Below are 13,922 nucleotides of genomic sequence, written 5' to 3'. Positions count from 1 at the left end.
AAGCAATCTCACACACTTCTATCCTGCATACCCATTCCAAACAGTGGTATGCTTCCTTTCCTACAATCAGCATAAACTAAATTACAGACAATATAATAAAAGGGAGTGCAGTTATGACCGTGTGGGCCACTGATTGTATTATCTCTGGAAAAGGCCATCAATACTTCAATCCATTCTTCTACATGGGTAGTTTGTGCACAAAAACAAGTACAAGTGGTCTCCAAACTCATCCTTTAGCTTTGATGTATATAACAAGATTAGGGCAATTGTATGTTCATTATCCTTCTCTTAATATGAATGAAATAAAAACAATCCTTCTGACTTTCCAGGGAAAAATCCAGCAACACCATTACCTTCACTTTATCATATATTTGGGGAAAATTAATTGTTTTATTGCACCCTATCTCTCATCTAAAGTAAGATTGAGGTGTGATATTCAGTTTTTTTTACGCACCCATGTAGACAGGGTTTAGCCACGTAAAATGGCTAAACCTGTCCAAAGTCCTGCATTCCGCACCCAAAGTGCAGACTTATCGCACATTTCTGCTCACCTGACGGTGGACTGTGAGCAGAAATGTGTGCTCCTGCAACTGTACACGCCTGAACAGGGCTCCCAGCACTATCAGCTGCGGGTGAAAAGAATTGAATTCCCCCCATTAAGGGGCCTCTTCATCTCCATAAGTACAGCATATACAATCCATATCCCTGACGGGAAGGGGTTTAGCTGTGAGCGTTCTTGACCAGACCAGACCTCCTCAGCTGCAATGAGATTGGTAGGTGCAGTATAGCTTAATTTATGTAGAGACCCCTCTAAAAAATACAGGATGTTTTAAGACATTGGCTTTGGGAGTACCCTTTCTGTACTTCCTCTCCTTTAATAAAGGTAAATTTTGATCGATGTGAAAATCGATAAATATCGATCTACATCAATGTTTTGTTTCTGGGGCTAAATCACATATTTACTAATACTTAAAAAAAAAAAATTGTCTGCTAATAATGTGTGATTTAGCCCCAGAAACATAACATCGATGTTGATAATTTTACATTAAGTTTCTTTGATTTTAAATCAATCAAAATCGACCTCAGCATGGATCGCAGTTGCTAATACGCACGCAATCGTCCGATTGCTGCATTCTGCGCATGCATATGCATCGCAGTGCGTGTGCGCAAACTATCTATTGTGATCAGGACTGCGATCACAGAGGCTACGCAGACCCCACGCAGAGAGTTTGACAGGAAGCACCCTTTGTGGATGGTGACGGGGGGATGGTCGGGGAAATGCAGTCGTGCCTGTGCATTCACACATTGCAGAAGCATGCATAAATTAGCCACTGTGATGCCATATGCAGTGTGAGGTCTCATGGCGTGCGCGGTTGTTAGCAATTTCTGAGTAAGGTCAGGGCTTGTGTAAGTGTGCATGAGGCTACGATGGTACTCGATTGTACCAATGGTTTCACTATTCTGCTAAACATTACGGATGTGTGTAAGGTAAAGTGGGCGTCCTTATGTTGCGCTGAGTTTGCATTGCGATCGCAATGGATTAGCTTGCTATCGCAGTTGAACTACGTGCGTACTCAATATTGCGATCCGTAGTGAATCAGGCCCATACTCCCATGACTTTTCTTTAATAGCATTCAATAGATGAATTTGGGAACACATTTGCTACAGAAATTTACAGAGTGAATTACCCTAAACTTATTTTAGAGTATTGCTAGGCTTATTGTACACTTGATTTTCAATTGTCATACATTTATTGTAAATACCAATTTTAGACAATGTCCAGAGTACTAGAATAGTTATCATTGGTCCCCGATAATGACAATTCTTCTATGATATTATAACAAGTTGATCGCCCACACCACTATTTTAAATGTGGTATAGATTAGAAGTGCAGAAATTGGAACTCCTCCAAGAATTAAATATGACATCACCGTATATGGTAGTCTAAAATAATATTTGTTTTTTACTTCAATATAAACAAATTAAGGGCCTGATTCAGACCCACTCGCGAGCGGCTGTCCGCTCGCAAGTGGGTCGATGTTATGCACTGAGCATGCGCACGACGGAGGGAGCTCCGTCGTGCGCATGCGCCAGACGCGACGAGCGAAGGAAAGTCCTTCGCTCGTTGTGTCCGATCAAAGGGGGCGTGCTGTCAATGTTGATTGACAGCACGCCCCCTTTGGTGGGCGTGCCGGGGACGTGCCTCCCTGACGGGGGCGTTCCCACGGGAACGCCTCCCGTCAGAAGCCGGCCCACTGACATCACTAGTGATGTCAGTGGGAGTGATTTTGGCTCTGATAGAGCCAAAATCACTCCGGAGCTTGCGGTTGAAAACCTCAACCGCAGGCTCCGGCTCGCAATTTCGATGGTCGCGATGGTCTCGACCATCGCGGCCATCAAAAAGCACGCTCGTATAGCCTGTGGGTGGTGACCCACAGCTATACGAGCGTCCAGGAGGACGCTCCATGAAAATGGAGCCCGGCCCTCATTCAGAGCGTGCGCTCTGCTCAGAGCGTACGGCTCTGAATGAGGGCCTAAATTTGCTGTATAAAATATTTAATTACTTGCATCTACATTTTTTTTTCTTAAACATACTGCTCCCAGTTATATAAAGTGGTGTCATAATTTGTTTTAAGAAAATACAATGTTAAATACATGAGAAAGAAAGTAATCCTTTGATTTTATTAAAAGGTTTCTAAAATGAATGATACTATAATTATTTTAATAAAGACAGATTTGTCAAATGAGTAATGCCAACATCAATAATTGAATTCTTTATAATTAGTGAGTACAATAATTCATAAATAAAATATAAGCAAGTGTTACGTTATCTCAAATACATTTCAGGAGTCTAAGTACCAATTAACTACAGGTTAACGTCCTTACTATGGAATCACTTTTTAACTACACAAATAGTAAACTATCCTTTTTCATGACAATTGAAAAAAAACATACACAAGATGAAACTGAAAAGTGTATAGCTGTTTTTTAATTTACATGGTTAAAAATATTTAGCTTTTGTCTTAATACGCAAGCCAGTAATAGTAGAAGTTGTTAACAAACAATAACAGCAATATATTGTTAAGAAAAGGCTGTCATATATATATATTTTTACCTTATTGAACCATTCAAATGAAACTATATGTTTGGAAGACATTTTGCATAATAACTTACTATTTTAATTACTAATAATTTCATTGATATAATGTTCTAGTAATTAAAAAGGTGAAAAATGTTGTTTAATGTTTTAAAACAAATTAATTCTGCTTAATCTTACACTCACTAGTTCTTGGAGGTCAGCACCCCAGAATACTTTTCTGATTCATGGAGTCTGGAAACAAATATTTGAATGCACTGAGTTGTCCTTAACCCAAATTCAGGAAAATGTTTCCTGCCTAGCTATACCTCTTCTACAAGGAAATAATCATTAGCACATAACAAAACAACCAATAATCAGTAAATATAGCAAACAATAGGCAACAACACAATCAAACCAATCTCACAAATGGAGTGGGGTGGTCGGTGAACATCCATATGTAATGAAGAAATAGCTTCCTCAAACAGTCAATTTAGGTATCCCTAAATCCTACCCCTACATAACCCATAGACTAGACCTCCATCACAACAGTTGTCAAACAGCCACTTAAAGTAACTCTTAAAAAACATGCTCCTATACAATATCTCCCTCACAGCCTTCAATTATCTAAATTTACTGTAATTGTTTGTAGAGAATACAAAATATACAAAGTTAGTGGGAAACAGTGCACACAGTAAAATACTTAAAATAAATAAATTAATGAGTGATTTACAAACTGCACAAATTGTGCCTGTGGGAATGTATAAAAAATGTGACTCAAATATTAGCTATTACCACCTCCCCCCCAAAACACTGCATGGTTCAGCTTAATTTAGGTCTTTAATAAAATATGACATTGTGGCTGTCATTATTGTATGTGTTGCTATTATTTTAATGATTTTATTACCTTGGTTGAAGTTCTGTATACCTGAAAATGCTTGGATTAGACATCCCTCAGAAAGTAGGATGATGCCTGATCTATGCCCATCAAGTCCCTAGTGGGGAGACAGAGAACACCCACCCCCCTAAACCCTCTTAACTTTATTTATTTTTTTATAATCTTGTCCCAGAAACTTTTTTGCTTGTGGGTGCATAAAAGGCACATTCACCTATCCAATACTCAGTAACAAATGTCCTGATTCACATAAAAACCTTGTAAAACCCTTGTTTTCACACAACAGGTACAAATGACATTTGTACTCCAGGATCCACTATGCGATTTCCTAAATGATCCTAAATACCTATACTCAAAGTGAGTAATGTATACAGTAAAGGGTAAATTTACTAAAGTGAGAGTTTTTAGAAGTGAGTTTTAAAAGTGATGTTGTCCATAGCAACCAATCAGATTATATCTATTATCTTCTAGAAGGTGCTAGTTAAATGTTAAGTAGAATCTGATTGGTTGCTATGGGCAACATCACTTTTAAAACTCACTTCTAAAAACTCTCACTTTAGTAAATTTACTCCTAAGAGTGATATCATCTGTCAGGTGATAGGATCTAATTAATCACTTATAATTTTCGCTTCAGTTAAGAATGGTTAAAAGAAATGGTCTGAGATAAAAAATATTGTTTTTTATTGATTAATTAATGTTCTGTTATTGTAAACAAAGCTACATTTGTGAATATTTAGTTATCAACATATAAAATGAATTCTCCATAATGTCATGAAGTAGAGCAAGTAGAACTAAAGGATCTGTATATGGCGCACAACTTAAACATTAAAATTTAACTTTTATTCAATTATAATTTAAAATATATCCATATTGAATTACAAAAAGCAATATAATCGATAGTTTAGTAGATAATAATAATAGAAAGTGTTTGTAGATATGATAAATGTGTAATAAAATTTATATATTTCACTGATGCCTGTTTATTGCATCTTCTTCTATTGTATATAGTGTGTATTCCGTCTATATTTAATCCATATTAATGTTAGAAAAATGTCTAAATGGAGATTGGTTGCTATGCAAAATTGTTCCTATTTAAAAGGAATAGTATATTATAGAAATATAGTTCTGCTATGGATCATATATAGTGATATACATTTATATTGCACATCACCATAAGCCTAAAGATAGCATAGATGTCTAATTATTCAGATAATCTTATTCGTTTATTGTTGCAAAGACACATATGGTTATCCCCTATGGCGCCTTGGAGATTATATAGTTGTATATACAGTATGTATTTAGGTAATTTCCTTTATCTCCTTATTTTAAAGTCGAATTCTAATAATTCAGCTTGGATTGTTCGTGCAAATCATCTCAAAAGCCAAAACAAGCTAATATTCCTAGCAATGATCAGAAGTATATGTTGCAACTCAAAACTCCATTGCAACAAATGTAACAGATCTTTGTAACAGCAATCCACTTTTCTTTATTACATTACAAGCTGTCTGCTCTAGGGTAATTCAAATGAGCTCAGTAATAGTGGTTTAATTAATAAAGAAACAACGTTATCTCATTCACCAGCATGTATCAGCTACAATTCGTATGCTGTGCTCATTCAACATCTAATCATGCTTATTCATGAGGATGAGCTCAGAGTTTTATGTGGCATTTTTAAATATCAGTATCTGCTATTAAGATGGCACACCGATCTATGGACCTGATTCAGACCCGCTCGCTAGATGCGTACGCTTGGCGTGCGATCGCTTTGTGTATGCAGACGCCCACTAGCCTGTCTTATGATGCCCACTTGCGCACGTGATGTCCAGGAGGTGTATGCAACCATCGGTACATCAGGTACCATCGGATGTGATCGCAGCACTTGTGGCAGACCATACTCTACCGCGAGCACTTCAGTGTAAAAACCAGCCCAGTGACGTGCACTATGACGCTGTCTATAAATTATGCACGCCTCTGGAACGGCGTTAAGACACTCAGGCACGCCTCCATTCGCATCTCCACTCCCCCGTTTTTAATGGCCAGGCCCTGTTACCACCCTCAAATGGCTTCTCCTGTCACTCACTCTGCTGGGCTGTCTATACGTAGCGAGTGAACGCTTACCAATCTCTTGCACTAGTATGTAATTTGAAAACTGTTAATTATATGTCCAAATATGTATTTAAAGAGGTAACTAGCGCTAAAACACTGGGCAGTAAATATATTACTGCCAAATTGGTATGTCACTGTGGATCGACACTTCAGTCAGTCGCTGTCCTTTTTCCCGAACAACCAGATCAGGACTTACATTCGAATTCTGACTCGACTGCATAAAAAGGAATTTGGCAGTAATATATTTACTGCCCAGTGTTTTAGCGCTAGTTACTTCTTTTAATACATATTTGGACATTATTTTGTGACAAGGGTGTGCCCATTTAGAAGTTACAAGCTGCTGAACTACTGATAAAATTTAAGCAAAACAAGAGAACAACAGTAGATCGTGATTATGAAGAAAGGAGAGTCTATACTTGGGTCTCCACAATCTTGTAATTATTACAGAAATAAAAATAAACGCTTTACTTTGGAAACTGAAACCTAGTGGAGGGGTATCCAATAGCGATTCGGAATGTGCTGGCACTTCAGAAAGTATCTCTGTACGCAGACCCCCTTTAGGGGTAACTACAAGGGCCAAAAAAGATTGCGCCAAAGATCCCACACCAGACAGGAACAACAGTGCAAAAGACAAAGGAAAACGCGTCTTGAAAAAGAAGAAATAGTCCACAATTTATCATCACGAGTCTTTACCACTGATGAACTGACTGTAATGAATAAAGGATTTAGGACCTCATTCAGAGGCGGTCGTTAGATGCAAGCGGTCACACTGAATCAGGGCGGCCGCTTGCATCCTGAACGGCCGCCTCCTTGTCGATCGCTAAGCTGTGGATTACCACCCACAGCTTAACGACCGACCAGGTTGATTGTCGCGATGGTGATCACCGTCGCGACCATCGGGGCTTACGACCAGACCCTAAGGTTGGGTCTGGGCACTCGTAAGCCCCAGGGAGCTTTCTGCTCTGATGGAGCAGGAAGCTTCCCACTGACATCACTGATGATGTCAGTGCGGCCGCCCACAAAACGGTAGGCATTCGTAAAGGAACGCCTTCATTTTGGAAACCAACCCCGGCCCGCCTACCAAACGGGGGCAGCTGTCAATCAACATCGAAAGCCGCCTCTTTGGTAGCAAGCTCTGGAGCGACAGAGTTTCTCTTTCGCTCCGGGGCTTGTGCACGTGCAGTGCGGCCGCTGCGCGTGCGCAGGCCTAACCATCGAGTCGGTTATGAGTGCATCGGTACTCGCGACCGACTCTGAATGAGGTCCTTAGTTTTGTTCCAACTACTATTCATTATGGATTAGATAGTAAAATCGATATGTGTAAACTTAATCGTCAACTTAGGTTGAAAGAATACTTTGGAGCACAAGTTGAACCATTATTCTCATCAGTAAAGGACTGTCCTGTTAAAACTAAATCAACTTTTGATCCTCCGTCATCTAATACATCAATAAAGAGCTTTACGCGAATAATGAACACCTGTATTGACTCTCAGGCAACCCTTAATTCTAGGGTTCATTCGAATTTATCTTATGATGAAAAAACGGCTTTGAGAAATCTTAGCTCATATGATGAAGTAGTTTTCCGCCCTGCGGATAAAGGGGGGGGTATTGTAATCCAGAATTTAACCTATTATAAATCAGAGGCACTAAGGCAACTTAACGATGATATGGTTTATAGAAAATTAGACAGTGACCCTACACTGTAATTTTCTAAGGAACTTGATAATATCCTCCAAACAGCAGTAGAAGCTGGTATTATATCAACCAGTACGGCCAAAGCTCTAACTCGTGAACATCCACGTATCACGATCTTCTATACACTTCCTAAAGTGCATGAACATCCAAATAGACCACCAGGGAGACCGATTATATCGGCTAGAGGATCTCTTTTCTACAATGTTTCTAGATACTTGGACTATTATCTACAGCCCGCGGTACAATCAGAATGGACCTATTTGAGGGACACTTTTTCTTTCCTTCAAAAGATTAGAAATCTTGTGGACTTACCATCTTCCTGTTGGATGTGCACTGTTGATATAGTAAGTCTATATACCAACATACCACACAATCGTGGCCTGGAGGCCGTGAGGCGCCTGATTATCAACAATCTGCAGTATAAAGGACCAGATGCAACTTTCTTTGTGGACTTATTGAATCTCATGCTCACACGGAACTATTTCTTGTTTGATAAGAGCTTCTACATACAGTTACAAGGTTGCGCAATGGGTTCATGCGTCGCACCTACCTATGCGAACGCCTTCATGTTCGATGTTGAGAGAGATCTCTTTTTCAGTCAGCCCCAATATTCTGCAAACATCAAATTCTACACTAGATATATTGATGATATCTTTATGATATGGCTAGGCATGAGGGAACACTTCAATGAGATGATGGAACATGTGAATACACAAGACGAAAATATTAAATTTACATTTTACATCACCAATACCTCAATTAATTATCTGGATGTACTTGTTAAGTTTAGTGAGGGTCAACTGACTACCTCACTGTATCATAAACCAACTGCGTGTAATAATGTATTACACTATCAGAGCTACCATCTGGCACATCTTAAACGAGGATTACCTTATTCACAATACTTATGGATTCATCGAATCTGTAGTGATGCCAGTGATGAATTAAAACAAATGGAATACATGACTGATAAATTCTTGAAAAGGGGTTATCCACGAGAATTATTGATTAAAGCTCAAGATAAAGCCTTAGCGGTACCAAAAGAACAGTACATCTCTAGTAAAAAGCAGTTAGATACAGTCAGGTGCATAAATATTGGGACAGTGACAGACTATTCATATTTTGGCCTCTATTCACCACCACAATGGCTTTGACATGAAACAAACAAGATGTGCTTTAACTGCAGACTTTCAGATTTAATTTGAGGGTAATTACATCCAAATTATGTGAACGGTGTAGGAAATACAACGGTTTCTATATGTGCCTCCCACTTTTTAAGGGGCCAAAAGTAATGGGACTATCAACTCAAAAGCTATTTCATGGACAGGTTTGGGCTATTCCCTCGTTATTTCATTATCAATTAAGCAGGTAAAAGGTCTGGAGTTGATTCTAGGTGTGACATTTGCATTTGGAATCAGTTGCTGTCGACTCTCAATATGAGATCCAAAGAGCTGTCACTATCAGTGAAGCAAGCCATCATTAGGCTGAAAAATCAAAACAAACCCATCAGAGAGATAGCAAAAACATTAGGTGTGGCCAAATCAACTGTTTGGAACATTCTTAAAAAGAAAGAACGCACCGGAGAGCTCAGCAACACCAAAACACCCGGAAGACCACAGAAAACAGTTGTGGTGGATGACAGAAGAATTATTTCCCTGGTGAAGAAAAACCCTTTCACAACAGTTGGCCAAATCAAGAACACTCTCCAGGAGGTAGATGTATATGTGTCAAAGTCAACAATCAAGAGAAGACTTCACAAGAGTGAATATAGAAGGTTCACCACAAGATGTAAACCATTGGTGAGCCTCAATAACAGGAAGACCAGATTAGAGTTTGCCAAACAACATCTAAAAAAGCCATTACAGTTCTGGAACATCATCCTATGGACAGATGAGACAAAGATCAACTTGTACCAGAGTGATGGGAAGAGAAGAGTATGGAGAAGGAAAGGAACTGCTCATGATCCAAAACATGCCACCTCATCAGTGAAGCATGGTGGTGGTAGTATCATGGCGTGGGCATGTATGGCTGCCAATGGAACTGGTTCACTTGTTTTTATTGATGATGTGACTGCTGACAAAGGCAGCAGAATGAATTCTGAAGTGTTTTGGGCAATATTAAATGCTCATATTCAGTCAAATGCTTCAGAACTCATTGGACGGCGCTTCACAGTGCAGATGGGCAATGACCCAAAGCATACTGCAAAAGCAACCAAAGAGTTTTTTAAGGCTAAAAAGTGGAATGTTATGCAATGGCCAAGTCAATCCCCTGACCTGAATAAAATTGAGCATGCATTTCACTTGATGAAGACGAAACTGAAAGGAAAATGCCCCAAGAGCAAGCAGGAACTGAAGACATTTGCAGTAGAGGCCTGGCAGAGCATCACCAGGGATGAAACCCAGCGTCTAGTGATGTCTATGCGTTCCACTTGAGGCTGTAATTGCCTGCAAAGGATTTGCAACAAAGTATTAAAAAGTGAAAGTTAGATTTAGGATTGTTTAGTTTGTCCCATTACTTTTGGCCCCTTAAAAAGTGGGAGGCACATATAGAAACCGTTGTAATTCCTACACCGTTCACCTGATTTGGATGTAATTACCCTCAAATTAAATCTGAAAGTCTGCAGTTAAAGCACATCTTGTTTGTTTCATTTCAAAGCCATTGTGGTGGTGAATAGAGGCCAAAATATGAAAATTCTGTCACTGTCCCAATATTTATGCACCTGACTGTAATTCAATCATCTGGGTGAATAAGTGTACCACAGCAAGCAGGAGCATTATTGATATTGCTGGAAAATTTTGGCCGCTAATTAATTCAGATGAGGATCTACCACTACTACATGACTCCAAACTCATCCCCTGTTATAAACGGGGACGTAACATTATGGATTGCTTAGTCCATACTGACATTTCTAAATCCTTGACAGTACAGAAACCACACTTTCTCTCTAGACGAGCAGGAAATTTTAAATCTCTATGCTGCATTACATGCAGCTATTTGGAGATAGGAGATAAGTTTGTACATCCCCATTCAGGCCAAAAATTCATGATTAAGCATGCTCTGTCTTGCAATAGTAAATTTGTTGTTTACTATATACGTTGCCCCCGTGGTCTTCTCTATATAGGGAAGACCATACATCAATTTAAGGAGCGTATGGCACTCCATCGCTCTGCGATTAGACTAGCACTGGAGGGTAAGGAAAGTGAGCAACCTGTGGCTCACCACTTTTGTGCCCATAAGCATACACTAGCCACAATTCGCTATAAAATGACTGACTTCATTCCAGAGGATCCTAGAGGAGGAGACCGTGCTCAGGCTTTACTTAGAGCAGAGGCTCGGTGGATATATCGGCTAAACACTGTGTATCCGCACGGGCTTAATGAGCATCTCACCCTAACATGCTTTTTGTAGAACACATATTGTCTCTGATGTTTTTCTTTATTGGTATATACAGTTTTTGCATTTAGACTTATGTCTTAACTATGTACGGCGTTGAGGAGTTATTAACATTAACCTGTATTATCCTGTCAGTATTTGTTGGTGATGGTGTATGTTTGTCACTATAGCAACGGACCCTGGTCGACGACGTCATTTCCGCTATGCCGCGCAAGCATGTGACATCACTCTCACTCCGGGTCCAGCCAGCACAGACGTGGTGTTACTGTTTGTATTTAAAGTAAGTTTTTTGTTATATTTGATATTCCTGATGAAGGTTGAACTTGAAATATACCGAAACATTGAATTATTGATTGGGCTGTTGTCCTCATTTCTGAAAAAAATGTGAGTGCCGCCATTTGGTCTGTTGTCTATCTTAAACTTGCTTGGAAGGCACCCGGTAAGCTGTCTCACTCTAATTCTGGAGTGCTGAACGTCCGAACATTTGTATTATACAGTATATATATATATATATATGTATATATATATTGTATATATATTTATATACTGTATATATATGTATATATATATATATATATAAAAAGCACTAATCCACGGCACTCACCATTCCTAGATTTGGGGTGCAACATGGTATGTGACCACACTGTTAAAATAGAAATCATAGGGGCTCTGCACTCACCATAATAACTAACAATAATAGTAATAAACATAATAAACAGTGGGGTTTTGGTTCATGAATTGATCAATGCATTTAAGCTTGCAGCCCCCATCACGGGACCCCACTTTACTGCAAGTCCCTACTCTATTGCTCAGAATTATAACATGGACATAGCCATCACATTAGTGTTAAACTCAGGGTATGCTATCAAGGTTTAAAGCTCACAGCAACTTTGCTTTTAAATGTGAGACAGTTACCAAGCATACCTGTTGCATAGCAGCTAGGAAAACAGCTGACACAAGTTAGATAACTAGTTAAAAAGGGTGCATGAGAAAATGTGATCACAAAAATGATTAATTATAAAAATTAATCATATTAAACAAAAAGCACTAATCCACGGCACTCACCATTCCTAGATTTGGGGTGCAACATGGAATGTGACCACACTGTTAAAATAGAAATCATAGGGGCTCTGCACTCACCAAAATAACTAACAATAATAATAATAAACATAATAAACAGTGGGGTTTTGGTTCATGAATTGATCAATGCATTTAAGCTTGCAGCCCCCATCACGGGACCCCACTTTACTGCAAGTCCCTACTCTATTGCTCAGAATTATAACATGGACATAGCCATCACATTAGTGTTAAACTCAGGGTATGATATCAAGGTTTAAAGCTCACAGCAACTTTGCTTTTAAATGTGAGACAGTTACCAAGCACACCTGTTGCAAAGCACCTAGGAAAACAGCTGACACAAGTTAGATAACTAGTTAAAAAGGGTGCATGAGAAAATGTGATCATGGAATGGTGTGCCGTGGATTAGTACTTTTTATTTATTATGATTAATTTTTATAATTAATCATTTTTGTGATCACATTTTCTCATGCACCCTTTTTAACTAGTTATCTAACTTGTGTCAGCTGTTTTCCTAGGTGCTTTTCAACAGGTGTGCTTGGTAACTGTCTCACATTTAAAAGCAAAGTTGCTGTGAGCTTTAAACATTGATAGCATACCCTGAGTTTAACACTAATGTGATGGCTATGTCCATGTTATAATTCTGAGCAATAGAGTAGGGACTTGCAGTAAAGTGGGGTCCCGTGATGGGGGCTGCAAGCTTAAATGCATTGATCAATTCATGAACCAAAACCCCACTGTTTATTATGTTTATTATTATTATTGTTAGTTATTATGGTGAGTGCAGAGCCCTATGATTTCTATATATATATATATATAAACTTACATATGTACTGCGTAGATATCAAATAAAATGCCAAAATATGCATAAAAATATAATAATACAATACAATTATCAGGCATTTATTATCAAAAGACCTAAGGTAATTGATCATTGTATAATATACTCATAGTAATTACACATGTGAAAAAATGTGACATAAAGTGCCAATACCAGTGATGAAAAATAGTGACCAAATCATTAAATAATTTGTTATAAACCATAAAAAGTGACGTAATTAATATAAATGTCCATATTACATCACTTTGACTACTATTTATGAATCCTTTATAGTGATACCATTATCATAACTGAATAGTATGTATGGCTTCATATAATTGGGAATCATAATAAGGTTCACATAAATTGTCCATAAGCTTACGGATGTTGTAATATTTAATGGTTCTTATTGGAACAAACATTATTGAAATCAGATTGTATCAAAAATGCTAACACAAGTAATATGTATACGTTATAAAGTTCTATATTATCCTTATTGTTATAAACCATATGTATCTTTTTAAAGTTGATTCATTAGAAGCTATCTAATATAAGATACATGAGATCCATTGAGTTGTTTCCAAATATCTCTATGTCTAATTCCCCCATATTGATAGATAAAAAAGTAGTTCAACAAAGTCTATTTTCCCATATTTCAGGATAGGAAAAGCTTTAAAGGAGATTACTGATATTATATCCTGAATAAAGTCAAATAAAAGGCAAATAGCTGTTACTTTCATTGACACCTTTTAGTGCCATACTCCCCATGAGGAATATCCACTTGCAGGGGTATTCAATATGGGAGCGAAAACATCGTTTTTGCGTTAATATCGCACTTTTGACGTCATTATCGCAGGTTT

Source organism: Taudactylus pleione, unplaced genomic scaffold (genome assembly GCF_031769625.1).
Source record: "Taudactylus pleione unplaced genomic scaffold, aTauple2 ptg001327l, whole genome shotgun sequence".
Taxonomy (NCBI): Eukaryota; Metazoa; Chordata; class Amphibia; order Anura; family Myobatrachidae; genus Taudactylus; species Taudactylus pleione.
This window is presented reverse-complemented; position numbering follows the sequence as displayed.